The sequence below is a fragment of the Protopterus annectens genome, chromosome 6.part1, assembly GCF_019279795.1.
Source record: "Protopterus annectens isolate FY-2018-M chromosome 6.part1, PAN1.0, whole genome shotgun sequence".
Lineage (NCBI taxonomy): Eukaryota > Metazoa > Chordata > Ceratodontiformes > Protopteridae > Protopterus > Protopterus annectens.
The window spans coordinates 317947392-317963208 of NC_056738.1; positions in this window are offsets into that span (position 1 = coordinate 317947392).

The window sequence follows — 15817 nt, forward strand, 5'->3', positions numbered from 1 at the left end:
TTTTTATCAAGTAAAGAGACATTTTGTGACATTATATTTCAGACTGATTATGCAGTAGAAAGTTTATTGGTAGAATATGGGAAGAAAAAGGACTGTAATCCATGGAACTTATATAAAGTTAAAGCATTTAACAAAGAAACAAACAGAAGATACATGTGCAATTACAAACTAAAGTTGAGAAAGATACTTTAAAAAGAAATTTAAGTAAAATGTAAAGAAGTTGTGGACATTTCCAGAGTTTATGACAACAGGGAGTTTATGGGCTAGAGGGTGGGAATGTAACATTGTACTGGAAATGGTAAATGAAAAAAAGTTTTACATATTCCTAGCATGATAAATGTGGAAGGGAATAAGGGTATATTGAAATTTTGGGGTAAACCCAAAACATATTTTTTTCCTGTGGGAAGGAGATAACTCAACAAGTAATTGTGACAAAAGTAGGAGTTATATTTGTGGGAAAGAAGGGTCTCATTGTGAGAAGATGTGAAATAAAATGTTATAAATATGATAGAACTGGACATTTATGGATGGACTGTAAAATGGAAAAAAATGACAATAAAGGAGTCAATGAAGGAGTAGGAAAAAGAGAACAAAATTAACAGAAAGAAAAAATAAGTGGAAGTAGAATGTAATGAAGCAGTAGAAGAAGAAAGAAAAGATAAAGAATACAAATAAAGAAGATGATATAGAAGAAGCCTCTGAAATAAGTGATGAGGAAGACATAAATTGGAAAATAGTAAAAGGAAAACATTTTATCAGGAAAATAGTAAAATATAGAAAAAGAAAGTTTAAATGGACAAGTATGAAAGAAAAAGAAAGAAAATTGATAAATGGAATAAGAAAAATTGTGAGTTTCTATAAAAATATTTAGGTAATTAGAAATAAGGGAAAGTATTACATTTAGAGTATTTTCTGTAACTGTAAATAGCATCAAAATGTGGTTAGAAGGATAGGAGTATTAGAGTGGTCAGTAAATTTCACATTGATGTAATAGTTTTGGAAGATGTAAGATTTTTAATAGAAGATTTTTAACTAAGGAAGAAAGATTGCAAACAGAAAAAACTTTGGCAAAGAAATATAATTTGGAAGATGAAAAATGAATGATGTTCTGGAACAGAATTTTATTCTCAAAAATCAGCCAAAATGCTAGATGTGACATTAGTAATGATGTGAAGATTAAATGTTGTACATTTAAGATGGAAAAAGTCTCACACACACACACACACACACACACACACACACACACACACACACACACACACATATATATATATATATATATATATATATATATTTTTTTTTTTTACAGCATATAAAGAAAGGGAGAATTTATTCCATAAGATTTTAGATTATTTAGTAATAAATATAAATCGAAAAACCAACAAGCACAGGAGCAAACCAAGGCTTATAAAAACAGTCCATATAAATGAGAAAACCAAATCCAGTTTATAAAATCCATAAGGACAGAAGTCAATAAGATCCAAAAACTGGTAAGCGCTTTCACCCAAGAGGGCTTCTTCAGACCATTGGTCTGAAGAAGCCCTCATGGGTGAAAGCGCTTACCAGTTTTGTGTCATAACAAATTGATTTTTGGATCTTACTGACTTCTGTACTTGTGGATTTATAAACTGGATTTGGTTTTCTCATTAATGTGGACTGTTTTTATAACCCTTGGTTTGCTCCTGTGCTTGTTTGTTTTTCATTTTATTTGTTTGCTTTGGTGGAGGAGCATTTACTCCCTGGTGATAACTATTTTATTTTCATAATAAATATAAGTATTATACTGCAGATTTTAATTGCGGTTTGAGAGGAAAAAAGAGGGCAAATGAGTAAAAGAAGTTAGAAGTTATGAGATGTGGAAGATTAAATATTTGGAATAATAACTCATGGATGTACATTCAAGATACATGTAAAACTGAAAAAGATTATTTTATAATATCAAAAGGATTAAAAATTGCTGAAGAGGAAGCAATTGTAATAGACTTTTCAGATCGCTTAGCAATGTTGAAAAAGTTATAGCAGAATAGAGTATATAAAATAGGAAAAAGGATAAAAAATAAATGAAAAAATATGGGATGAAAATGGAAAAAAGTAATATTACATAGTAATATGATATTATTTTATAAACATTGGTCTGAATGGTGTTTTGGTTTTAAGGAGAAATTTAAAAAGTATTTTTAACATGGCAGAAGGATGCAAGAAAAGCAGAAAAAGAAAAGTATGAAAGAATATGTAAAAATGTTTTATAAAAGACTTAGAAAATAATAACAGAGAATATTTTGCTAAAGAAAAAGCTATTTAGAGAAAAAAATCAAGAAAAAATAAGGAACTGTTATTTAAACAAATATATTTTCTACAAGGTAAAAAAAGAATTGTCAGCATATTTTAATAAATTAGTTAAAGATAGTGTAAAGAGATAAATGAAAGATGTAAAATGAAAAATAAAAAGAACCCAGGAACAGATTATACATATTGTAGCAGATTACATATAAGGAATGTTTAAAGAAAAAGAGCAGAAGAGAAGAGAAGATAGAATGTTAAAAGATTATCTGAGGAAGAAAACAAAGAATTCAAACAGGAGATTTCTTAATACGAATTAGATAAGGTACTAGGGCAAGTGAATATGGAATCAGCTATGGGATGAGATAGAACTGAATATCAAATGTATAAGAATTTAGAAGAATGGCAAAATAAGTATTTTTTAAAGGTATTGAATGAATGGTTAAATGAAGGCTTTGCGTGTAAGGAATTGTACAGTATGCTACTTAAATTTATATATGAAAAAAGAAGAAAAAATAACTAAAAACTGGAGACCTATAGTGTTAAATAATGCAGGCTGTAAGATATTTATGAAAATAAATTCAAAAGAGAAAGGAAAGCAAAGTGGATAAAATTGTAAAAGACAATATATATATAATATAAAGGCAAAATGAATTATTACTGATAGTGAGGGAGATTGTGGATGAGATAAATACAAAAGAGGAGGCTACATTTATGTTAGGCAATTTAAACAAGACAATTGACATGACACAACATGAACGTTTATGGATAATCATCAAGAAGTATATTATAAGTGAAAAAAATAGGAATATGTGTTGTTCTGTGCATTATAATAATAATAATAATAATAATAATAAAGTAAGAACTTTAGTAAGTGGATAATTTAGTAGAAAAATACTGATAAAGAATGGTATAAGACAGGGATGTCTGATGAGTAGCATATTATTTATTTTAGTTAAGAATGTACTAAGAAGAGAAGTAAATATAAAAATGAAGGATACGGGATATATGATAAATGAATGAATAAGAATTCCAATTACATTAGAATATGCAGATGATATTACAGTGAGTACAAAAAATAAACTTTGGGTGAAAAAAGTATTATTATATTTATGTGAATACCTAAAAGCAGTAGGCATGACTCTAAATAAAGATAAAAAGTAAAGTACTGGGTGATACAGTAAAGATGGGAGGTATACAAATTACAATGAGCAAGATTTCTGTACTAGGTATAAGATATGGAAATATGAGCACAAGTACAGATCAGTGGAAAAATACAGAATTTGTAATTTTTGAAACCATATATAAGTTATCGTTTTGAAAAAAATGTTTAATAAATTCTGTCTTAACAGCAAAGTTAGCATATTTAGCAAGTGTGTATATGATACCAATGATATATGAGAAAAACATTTTATGGGTGATTTTTTTTTCATTTATATAGGGTTCAAGATTGAATCCTGTAAAAGACAGGTTTTATATGTAGATAAAAATATAGTAGTGTAGGCTTAATAAATTTAGTTGTGTACTCTGCTTCAATGGACTTGTATAAAATGTTAAAGTGGATAAATGGAAAAAATGATAAGTTGGTGATACATATATTTAAATATAAATATGAAAAAATGGGGACATTAAAAGATTTAAAAGAGACAAAGACTGTGAATGAAGAAATTAAATTTTATCAAGAAAATTTTTTTTATGGAAATCAAAAATTGAAGAAATTTAAGAATGGAGAAAATCATGGTGCAAAAATGAAATTATAGAATTTTATTATGTTAATCCATGGGCAGATTTAACAGAAGAAGAGATTAGTGCTGTAAAAGTAAGAATTGAATGGTTTAATAAGAAAAGAATGCTAAGATGTATTTACAGAGACTGGTGATAATACAAACTACACATAAAAGAAAACATGCCATATAAAAAGATAACTGAAAGAATATGTATATATTGTAGAAAAGAAGAAACTACAGAGCATCTTTCTTGAAATGTAAAAGGGTAGTTAAACTGTGGGAAATTTTCTGAAGATATTAACAAAGTAAGTAAGATAAAGATAGACATCACTGAGTATGGGTATTATAAAAACAAAAGGAAGGAATTTGTTGAAAAGATAGATAAAGAAATGTTTTATGTTATGTGGATTATTTGGAATGAAAGGATAAATGAAATTATGTTAAATGGAAAATGGATGTTAGCAACAGTACTAAGTAGATGGTTAAATTAATTTAGACTATATTAGATGATGGGTATTTAAAAAGAGTAGGGGATTTAATAAGAACAAAAGTGATACAAGCTAAAAGGTGACTGTGATTATATAATGAAGGAAATAAACAGAAAATATATTGTGTATAAATATGTAAAATTGTAAATAATTTCACTAAGGATATTGTAAACAATGTTGTAATAAAGAACCTCTATTATTTTCAGTAGGTGTTGTGGGATCTTTTACATCCTCCTGAGATACCACTAACTCAGGCAGATGGGTGCCTTGGTTTAATGTCTCATCTGAAGGATGACATACTCCTGAGTGCAGCACTCCCCTTATGTTACACTGCAGTGTCAGAAATCCATTTACCTGGTGTGGGAATACAATCTGCAGCCTTCTGCATTAAGGGTCACTGTACTACTGTCTGGTGGTATGCGAGCTCCCATGGGTGAGAACTTGCGGGCAGCACTGTGTGGGGTGTTAAACAAGTTTGTAAGAGCTAGCAGGTTTGCTTGCACTGTAGGGAACTCTATTGCTGGTAGAAGTTTTCCTACTCTGCAATAAGCACTTTATTTTATGTTAACCTTTAATGTCAAACAACATATTAACACTGAAGGAGGATTACTACTTTGCTAAGTGTACCACCATTGTAATGTATGCATTTGCTGTCTCATAGGCTATCCCATTGAGACCAGAGATTATTCCAGTGGTCATGTTTTGCTAAATTATATACGATCAGGAGGTAGCTATTTTCTGTATGTACTCTGTACACAGAGTACATAGTTTATATAATGTGGCTGGACCATGTATGTAGCCTTCCCTCATTGTATGCAAATCTTTATGAATCACTCAGGGCAATTAATGTCGGCATACTGTATACTAGCCCTTTTCCACTGGGATCCAGTGGGTATGAATAGGGCACACTGCATTATTAATCTATATATTTGTTTATCTATTTTGGAGGTTAAAGATTTCAAGTGTTATTGCAGTTAGTGTAGATAGGATATTTATTAGTTTATTTACTGTGCTTTATTTTATGTTTATGCTTATGTTAATGCATATAGATTATGCTGTTGTTGATACAGCAGAAGGTATTATGTAATGCAAAGTGTATTTTTAATGTATAGGTGTTTTGGGTGGTGGTGTGACTGCAAATATTCAGTGTTTTTGTTTATTGCTCTGGCTTGTATGTTATTATGTATACTTGACTGTATGTGTCTGTGTTTTTGTATGTTCTGTATTGTGTGTGGATCTGTCCTGTATTTATGTATGAGTGTGTTTCATGCATTGAGGCATTGCTTGATTATTTATTTATGCTGATTTTGATATGTATGCATTTGTTTATGGGTATTGTGTATGTTCTGGTTGTATTGAGTCACTGTGGTGCTTAGGCTTTTTATGTTATGTTGTATGGTTGTTTGTATGTGAGAGGTTGGCATAATGGTTAAGGTGTTTACCTTATAGATACAAGGTGCAGGGCTTGATTCTTGCAGGGGGTAATTGGCTAGGCTTGAAATGGCCCACAAAGGCAGCTAGCCTAGTACTAATCTATAGTGGAGATATTTGTGTTTTCCTTTGTGATTTATGCTTGTGCATGTTTTTGGGGGATATGTTTATTTGACTTCTACTTCTGTGATGTTTTATTAACATTGTTTATTTACAGTACTATATAAACAATTAAGAGTTCAATGTGTTAGTTATAGCAGTTTCTTTAAATACTTTAGTCCTTTATTTTGTAGTTCAATTTAGTATACTTTTTTCATAAGTTACTAAGGGTAATATGCTGTAGTATTTGATTATTATGCCATTGTGTTATTTATTTATTTGGTTATGAACATTCAATTTTTAGAAATAAAAGAAAGTATTAAATTTAGAGTATTTTCTGTAACTGTAAATAGTATTAAAATGTGATTAGAAGGATAGGAGTATTACAGTGGTACAGTAAATTTCATGTTGATGTAATAGTTTTGGAAGATGAAAGATTTTTAATGGAAAATGTAAGATTTTTAACTAAGGAAGAAAGATTGCAAACAGAAAAAAACTTTGGCCATGAAATATAATTTGGAAGATGAAAAATGAATGATGTTTTGGAACAGAATTTTATTCTCAGAAATCAGCCAAAATGCTAGATGTGACATTAGTAATGATGTGAAGATTAAATGTTGTAGATTTAAGATGGAAAAAGTCAGACACACACACACACACACACACACACACACACACACACACACACACACACACACACACACACACACACATACACACACACACATATTTTTTACAGCATGTAAAGAAAGGGAGAATTTATTCCATAATATTTTAGATTATTTAGTAATAAATATAAATCAAAAAACCAACAAGCACAGGAGCAAACCAAGGCTTATAAAAAACAGTCCACATAAATGAGAAAACCAAGTCCAGTTTATAAAATCCATAAGGGCAGAAGTCAATAAGAACCAAAAACTGGTAAGAGGTTTCACCCAAGAGGGCTTCTTCAGACCACTGGTCTGTAGAAGCCCTCTTGGGTGAAAGCGCTTACCAGTTTTGTGTCATAATAAATCGATTTTTGGATCTTACTGACTTCAGTCCTTATGGATTTTATAAACAGGATTTGGTTTTCTCGTTAATGTGGACTGTTTTTATAAACCTTGGTTTGTTTCTGTGCTTGTTTGTTTTTCGTTTTAATCATTTGCTTTGGTGGAGGAGCATTTACTCCCTGGTGGCAACTATTTTATTTTCATAATAAATATAAATATTATACTGCAGGAGATTTTAATTGTGGTTTGAGAGGAAAAAAGAGGGTAAATGTGTAAAAGAAGTTAGAAGTTATGAGATGTTGAAGATTAAATATTTGGAATAATAACTCATGGATGTACGTTCAAGATACATGTAAAGCTGAAAAAGATTATTTTATAATATCAAAAGGATTAAAAATTGCTGAAGAGGAAGCAATTGTAATAGACTTTTCAGATCGCTTAGCAATTAGCAATGTGGAAAATGTTATAGCAGAATAAAGTATATAAAATAGGAAAAAGGATAAAAAGTAAATGAAAAAATATGGGATGAAAATGGAAAAAAGTAATATTACAACTATGGAAAGATCATAGTAATATGATATTGTTTTATAAACATTGGTCTGAATGGTGTTTTGGTTTTAAGGAGAAATATAAAACGTGTTTTTAACATGGCAGAAGGATGCAAGAAAATCAGAAAAAGAAAAGTATGAAAGAATATGTAAAAATGTTTTATAAAGGACTTAGAAAATAATAGCAGAGAATATTTTGCTAAAGAAAAAGCTATTTAGAGAAAAAAATCAAGAAAATTAAAGAACTGTTATTTAAACTAAGATATTTTCTACAAGGTAAAAAAGAATTATCAGCATATTTTAATAAATTAGTTAAAGATAGTGTAAAGAGATAAATGAAAGATGTAAAATGAGACATAAAAAGAACCCAGGAACAGATTATACATATTGTAGCAGATTACATATAAGGAATGTTTAAAGAAAAAGAGCAGGAGAGAAAATGGAATGTTAAAAGATTATCTGAGGAAGAAAACAAAGAATTCAAACAGGAGATTTCTTAATACGAATTAGATAAGGTACTAGGGCAAGTGAATATGGAATCAGCTATGGGACGAGATAGAACTGAATATCAAATGTATAAGAATTTAGAAGAATGGCAAAATAAGTATTTTTAAAGGTATTGAATGAATGGTTAAATGAATGATTTGCGTGTAAGGAATTATACAGTATGCTACTTAAATTTATATATGAAAAAAGAAGAAAAAATAACTAAAAACTGGAGACCTATAGTGTTAAATAATGAAGGCTGTAAGATATTTATGAAAATAAATTCAAAAGAGAAAGGAAAGCAAAGTGGATAAAATTATAGAAGACAATATATAATATAAAGGCAAAATGAATTATTACTTATAGTGAGGGAGATTGTGGATGATATAAATAGAAAAGAGGATGCTAAATTTGTTAGGCAGTTTGAACAAGGCAATTGATATGACACAACATGAATGTTTATGGATAATCATGAAGAAGAATATTATAAGTAAAATAATTAGGAATATTTGTTGTTTTGTGTATAATAATAATAATAATAATAATAATGAAGTAAGAACTTTAGTAAGTAGATAATTTAGTAGAGAAATAATGATAAAGAATGGTATAAGACAGGGATGTCTGATGAGTAGCATATTATTTATTTTAGTTAAGAATGTACTAAGAAGAGAAGTACATATAAAATGAAGGATGTGGGATATATGATAAATGAAAGAATAAGAATTCCAATTACATTAGAATATGCAGATGCCATTACAGTGAGTACAAAAAATAAAGTTTGGGTGAAAAAAGTATTATTATATTTTGTGAATACCTAAAAGCATTAGACATGACTCTAAATAAAGATAAAAAAGTAAAGGACTGGGTGATACAGTACAGATAGGAGGTATACAAATTACAATGAACAAGATTTTTGTACTAAGTATAAGATTTGGAGATAGGAACACAAGTACAGATCAGTGGAAAAAATAACAGAATTTGTAATTTTTGAAAACATATATAAGTTATCATTTTGAAAAAAAAATGTTTAATAAATTATGCCTTAGTAGGAAAGTTAGCATATGTAGGAAGTGTGTATATGATACCAATGATATATGAGAAAAACATTTTACAGGTGATTTTTTTTTTCATTTATATAGGGTTCAAGATTGAATCCTGTAAAAGAGAGGTTCTGTATGTAGATAAAAATATAGTAGTGTAGGCTTAATAAATTTAGTTGTGTTCTATGCTTCAGTGGACTTGTATAAAATATTAAAGTGGGTAAATGGAAACAATGAGAAGTTGGTGATTAATATATTTAAATATAAATATGAAAAAATGGGAAAATGAAAAGATTTAAATGAGACAAAGACCGTGTGAATGAAAAAAATAAATTTTATCAAGAAAATTTTTTTATGGAAATCAAAAATTGAAGAAATTTAAGAAGAGAGAAAATCATGGTGCAAAAAATGAAATTATAGAATTTTATTATGTTAACCCATGGGAAGAGTTAACAGAAGAAGAGATTAGTGCTATAAAAGTAAGAATTGAATGGTTTAATAAAAAAAGAATGCTAAGATTTATTTACAGAGACTGGTGATAAAACAAACTACCCATAAAAGAAAATATGCCATATAAAAAGATAACTAAAAGAATATGTCTATATTGTAGAAAAGAAGAAAATACAGAGCATCTTTCTTGAAATGTAAAAGGGTAGTTAAACTGTGGGAAATTTTCTGAAGATATTAACAAAGTAAATAAGATAAAGATGGACAGCACTGAGTATGGGTATTATAAAAACAAAAGGAAGGAATTTGTTGAAAAGATAGATAAAGAGATGTTTTATGTTATGTGGATTATTTGGAATGAAAGGATAAATGAAATTATGTTAAATGAAAAATGGATGTTAGCAACAGTACTAATTAGATGGTTAAATTAAATTAGACTATATTAGATGGTGGGTATGGAAAAAGAGTAGGGGATTTAATAAGAACAAAAGTGATACAAGCTAAAAGGTGACTGTGATTATATAATGAAGGAAATAAACAGAAAATATATTGTGTATAAATATGTAACATTGTAAATAATTTCACTAAAAATATTGTAAACAATGTTGTAATAAAGAACCCCTATTATTTTCAGTAGGTGTTGTGGGATCTTTTACATCCACCTGACATACCACTAACTCAGGCAGATGGGTGCCTTGGTTTAATGTCTCATCTGAAGGATGACATACTCATGAGTGCAGCACTCCCTTATGCTGCACTGCAGTGTCAGTAATCCATCTACCTGGTATGGGAATACAATCCGCAGCCTTCTGCATTAAGGGTCAGTGTACTACTGTCTGGTAGTATGCAAGCTCCCATGGGTGAGAACTTGCGGGCAGCACTGTGTGGGGGTGTTAAACAAGTTTGTATGAGCTAGCAAGTTTGCTTGCACTGTAGGGAACTCTATTGCTGGTAGACGTTTTCCTACTCTGCAATGAGCATTTTATTTTATGTTAACTTTTAATGTTAAACAACATATTAACATTGAAGGAGGATTACTACTTTGCTAAGTATACCACCATTGTAATGTATGCATTTGCTGTCTCATAGGCTATCCCGTTGGGACCAGAGATTATTCCAGTGGTCATGTTTTGCTAAATTATATACGATCAGGAGGTAGCTATTTTCTGTATGTACTCTGTACACAGAGTACATAGCTTATATAATGTGGCTGGACCATGTATGTAGCCTTCCCTCATTGTATGCAAATCTTTATGAATCACTCAGGGCAATTAATGTCGGCATACTGTATACTAGCCCTTTTCCACTAGGATACAGTGGGTATGAATAGGGCACACTGCACTATTAATCTATATATTTGTTTATCTATTTTGGAGGTTAAGGATTTTAAGTGTTATTGCAATTAGTGTAGATAGGATATTTATTAGTTTATTTATTTACTGTGTTTTATTTTATGTTTATGCTTATGTTTATGCATATAGATTATGCTGTTGTTGATACAGCAGAAGGTATTATGTAATGTAAAGTGTATTTTTACTGTATAGGTGTTTTGGGTGGTGGTGGTGTGACTGCAAATATTCAGTGTTTTTGTTTATTGCTCTGGCTTGTATGTTATTATGTATACTTGACTGTATGTGTCTGTGTTTTTTGTATGGTTCTGTATTGTGTGTGGATTTGTCTTGTATTTATGTATGAGTGTGTTTCATGCATTGAGGCATTGCTTGATTATTTATTTATGCTGATTTTGATATGTATGCATTTGTTTATGGGTATTGTGTATGTTCTGGTTGTATTGAGTCGCTGTGGTGCTTAGGCTTTTTATATTATGTTGTATGGTTGTTTGTATGTGGGAGGTTGGCATAATGGTTAAGATGTTTACCTTATAGATACGAGGTGCAGGGCTTGATTCTTGCAGGGGGTAATTGGCTAGGCTTGAAATGGCCCACAAAGGCAGCTAGCCTAGTACTAATCTATAGTGGAGATATTTGTGTTTTCCTTTGTGATTTATGCTTGTGCATGTTTCTGGGGGATATGTTTATTTGACTTCTACTTCTGTGATGTTTTATTAACATTGTTTATTTACAGTACTATATAAACAATTAAGAGTTCAATGTGTTAGTTATAGCAGTTTCTTTAAATACTTTAGTCCTTTATTTTGTAGTTCAATTTAGTATACTTTTTTTCTTAAGTTACTAAAGGCAATATGCTATAGTATTTGATTATTATGCCTTTGTGTTATTTATTTATTTGGTTATGAACATTCAATTTTTGCATGCCTTTGTTTGCAGATTAGTTCTTTGTTTCTTTTGTTTATTTTGCTGTTTTTATTTCTGTTTTAAGTTTTTTTTTTTTCAAAAATAGCCATCATGTGTTTTCTTTCAGATATTTTCCTTGGTTATTTGTGACCTAATAGTTTTTAGTTATTCCTCAGTTTTTGTAATGGTCTATTTTTTATTATTTCTTGTTTTTTTTTCCTTTTTGAATTTTATTTATTTATTTTTTTCAGTTATTCCCTTTTGTTTATATGCTTCTTTATTGCTTTCATGTTCTTTGTGTTTTTACACACACACACACACACACACACACACACACACACACACACACACAATCTATCTATCTATACGGATCTAGCTGATAATATCAAAATCCAATATAATCGAAGATGGGAACGCTGAGATGAAAACAACAAATCTTCAGTCATCGACTCTTCATAACACCGAGAATTTACCCAGGGAAAGTAACTGGTTAACCAACAAGCACAATAAACTACAGGAAGTCAATTCAAACCCACAGAAGTGGGTGGTTATGCCACCCATACCCCCAAAAGTGGGGACCTGTGCCCCCCACCCCTGTAACTAATTATATCAACTCTGATAGAAAAGGGAAAACTGCCATATATTGGCTGACCAGTTACTTTCCATTGGCAAATTCTCAGTGTTATGAAGAATCGATGAACTGAAGATTTGCTGTTGTCATCTCGATGTTCTTGTCTTCAATCATGTGGGATTTTGATATTACATACATACATACATACAAATATTTCAAGCATGGGCATTAATGGCCTTCTAGCTTGCCAATGTATCAAAACACTTGTTCCCATAATAAGTATTCAGGCTGTTCTTAAAAATATCTAAACTAGTACTTGCTTTAATGTAATTTGGTAGTCTGTTGCATGCATCAGCTACTCTGTCAGAGAACCAATTATTACACTTCTCATTCGTATAGAATCTTCTACATAGGTTATCTGATGATTCTCTACTACTTTTTGTTAACCTCAAACATTCCCAGACTTAGTTGTCACTAAATGCCTTATATATCTCAATAAGATCTCCTCTTAGATATCTGTACGGGACACTATACATTTTCAGATATTTTAGTCTTTCATAATAACTTAAATTGTCACATCAATGGATACCCTTGGTATATTCAATTATACTCTTTCCACTTTACTAATACTTGTTCTCTTATAGGGTTTTCATATTGTTATTCCATACTCAAGTTTGGGTCTAACGTGACTAACAAACAATTACTTCCTTATTTTTGATTTCCTAGACTTTATACAACTTATAGTTCTATAACTATCATTAACCAGTTGGTTGCTATGATTAGAAAAACTCATAGCTGAATCTACCCATATACCCAGGTCCTTAAATGAGTCTACAGTTTCAATCAGTGTGTGCTGTATTAAATATACACCTTTCAATTTATGCCTACAAAAATCTCATATGCTTAGTTTTTAATGTATTTATCAGCATATTACTCCCTTGTGCCCAAATGGTCAATTTAGTCAAGTTATTTTGCAGACATGTCTTATCTGTAACACATGTAATCAGTTTACCCAATTTCAGGTCATCTGCATATAGACTGTAGAACACCTCAGATAAAAAGTTAGGTCTGAACGATACAATCTAAACAAGTAAGGGCCTAGAACAGAGCCCTGTGGGACACCTTGACTGTAACCAAGAATTTCGCCTGTCCAGTTGCTGTATGATACTTGCCATGTCCTATTCATAAGCTGTGCAGCTATCCATCTTATCAAGAGTACATCAATACCTAGTTGCACTAATTTATTGATCAGTGTTATGTGTATGACCCTGCCAAATGCTGAAGTTAAATCTATATAAATTACATCATAGCACAATTTTTCATTCATAGCTGTTATTATATTGTTATATAACATCATGTTACAGGTGGCAATTGATCTGTTTTTAACATATGAATGCTGATGTAGAGTTTCAAGTTCCAGCCTATCCAGTTCTGATAATAACTTATCCAATATTACCTTCTCCATTATTTTTCTACAACATGAAAGTAGACAAGGGTCTATATGACTGTGGGTATGTTCTACTCCCCTTTCCCTTAAAAACAGGCTTAATAAGTGCATGTCTCCAGTCATGAGGAATGAGGAATCTCTCCATATTTATAAGACCTAGTGAATAATAGATATAATGGTACTGTATGTTCTTCCTGAAGTGTTCCCAGGTCATTGTTACCAATGCTGTCTCCTCCCTGCACTATGTTTGGATCCAGTTTGCGCAGTTCTTTTTCAAAATAATCTAATTTGATTCCAGTGTCTGGGGTTACCTGGATGTCACTAGGACAACTTAGCATCCCTTTTGTGGAGCCAAACTGTTTTTCATAAGATTTTGTAAACATAGCTATAATCTGTTGTGTCTGAGAATAAATTTTAGAATCAGCACACAGTTTATCAGTTTGTCAGTTTGTGTCTTTACTCCTTCCACATCTTATGTATCTATAAAAAGGTTTCCTATTATGCTCAATATCTTTATATAAATTTTCTTCAAATTTTTCTTGATATTGTCTCACACTATGCTTAATCTGTTTGTCCAGCTTGTTTATTTCAGTTTTCATAGTTGTAGTTCGACCTCTCTTCCATATCTTATATTTTTTGTCTCTCACCTTAATCAAATATCTTGTTTTTATGGAAATATATCTGCCTGATGTTGTATGCCTAGACCCTGATGTTAAACATTTTTTTGATTTTTTGTACACACAGTTTCTGTTTTAAAACTTTCCACATTCCATCTGAAGTTTTTCCACTGAACACCTCACTCCAGTTAGTTTTACATAGTGAAGGTTTTGCTTCCATATAATCTGTAATTAACCTTCTGTGCATTGGCTTAGATTTCAGTTTGGCAGAATTCTCTAGCAACAAATTAACCTTTATAACCCCATGATCACTGCACATCAATGGTGGTAAAAGTTGGCTTGAAGTTACAGTAATTTCTTTGGGAACGCAAACAATGTCTAGTATGTTCCGTCCCCGGTAGTTTTTTTTACAATCTGAAGCAATTGCTGTTCCTGAATATACGCTGTAAATAATTTCCTTACTAACATTGTAGAATCAATATTATTCCAGTCTGTTTCTGACAAATTTAAGCCCCCAGCTAATATTATTCTTCCCTCCTGTGTTTCATGTAAGAAATGTATGAATTCCTCTAGGTCATTTGCACTTAACCTTAGTGGTCTATACACTCCAACAATTGTCATATGTTCCAGGGTTGTCTTTATTGTCACAGTTACATAGTCTATAGTGTTGGTGTTATCACTGGACATGTAATAATCACAGGTAGACCCATATATATGTATATGCATATGTGTATAAATATCTATATGGAACCCATTCAGAAGCTCGAAGTTTCAAAGCATCAAACTTTAAATGACTGAGACCGTAAGATCGAAGTTCTGAAACTTTGAACATTTTGAATGGAGATTACTGTACAGTGCAGCATGGGAAATTTTCTGTTTTCCTCACTGTAGTGTGATCTCAGAGTTAGTATACTTATTTAGCAGGCTTGCTCCCCTGCAAAAAAGTAAAAAAATTAAATTTTTGTTTTTATTTTTTATTATGTTTTCAAAGCTTCAAAACTTTTATCTTATGGCCTTGGCCATTTGAAGTTCGAAGTTTTGAAACTTCGAGCTTTTGAAGTAGATCCATATATACATACATAGATATATTGATTCATTTTCTATTTTGTTGTTTTTGGTTATTTGTTGTAACTGCAAAATTCATAAAAGATTTATCTAAACATTTGATACATCATCAAAAGTACTAACATTTTGCCAAACCCACCATATTTATGCTGCTTACTAAAAACTAATATAAAACAAAAGTTTTAGTACTACTCATGAAAAAGAAATGGCAATGATACCCCCTAGATTACAATGAAAAAAGTTAAAATAAGAGCAAAAAATTAAAACACTAACAACAACTAGCCAAAAGGAATATGTAATTTCAGGCAAAATGGACCTGATCCT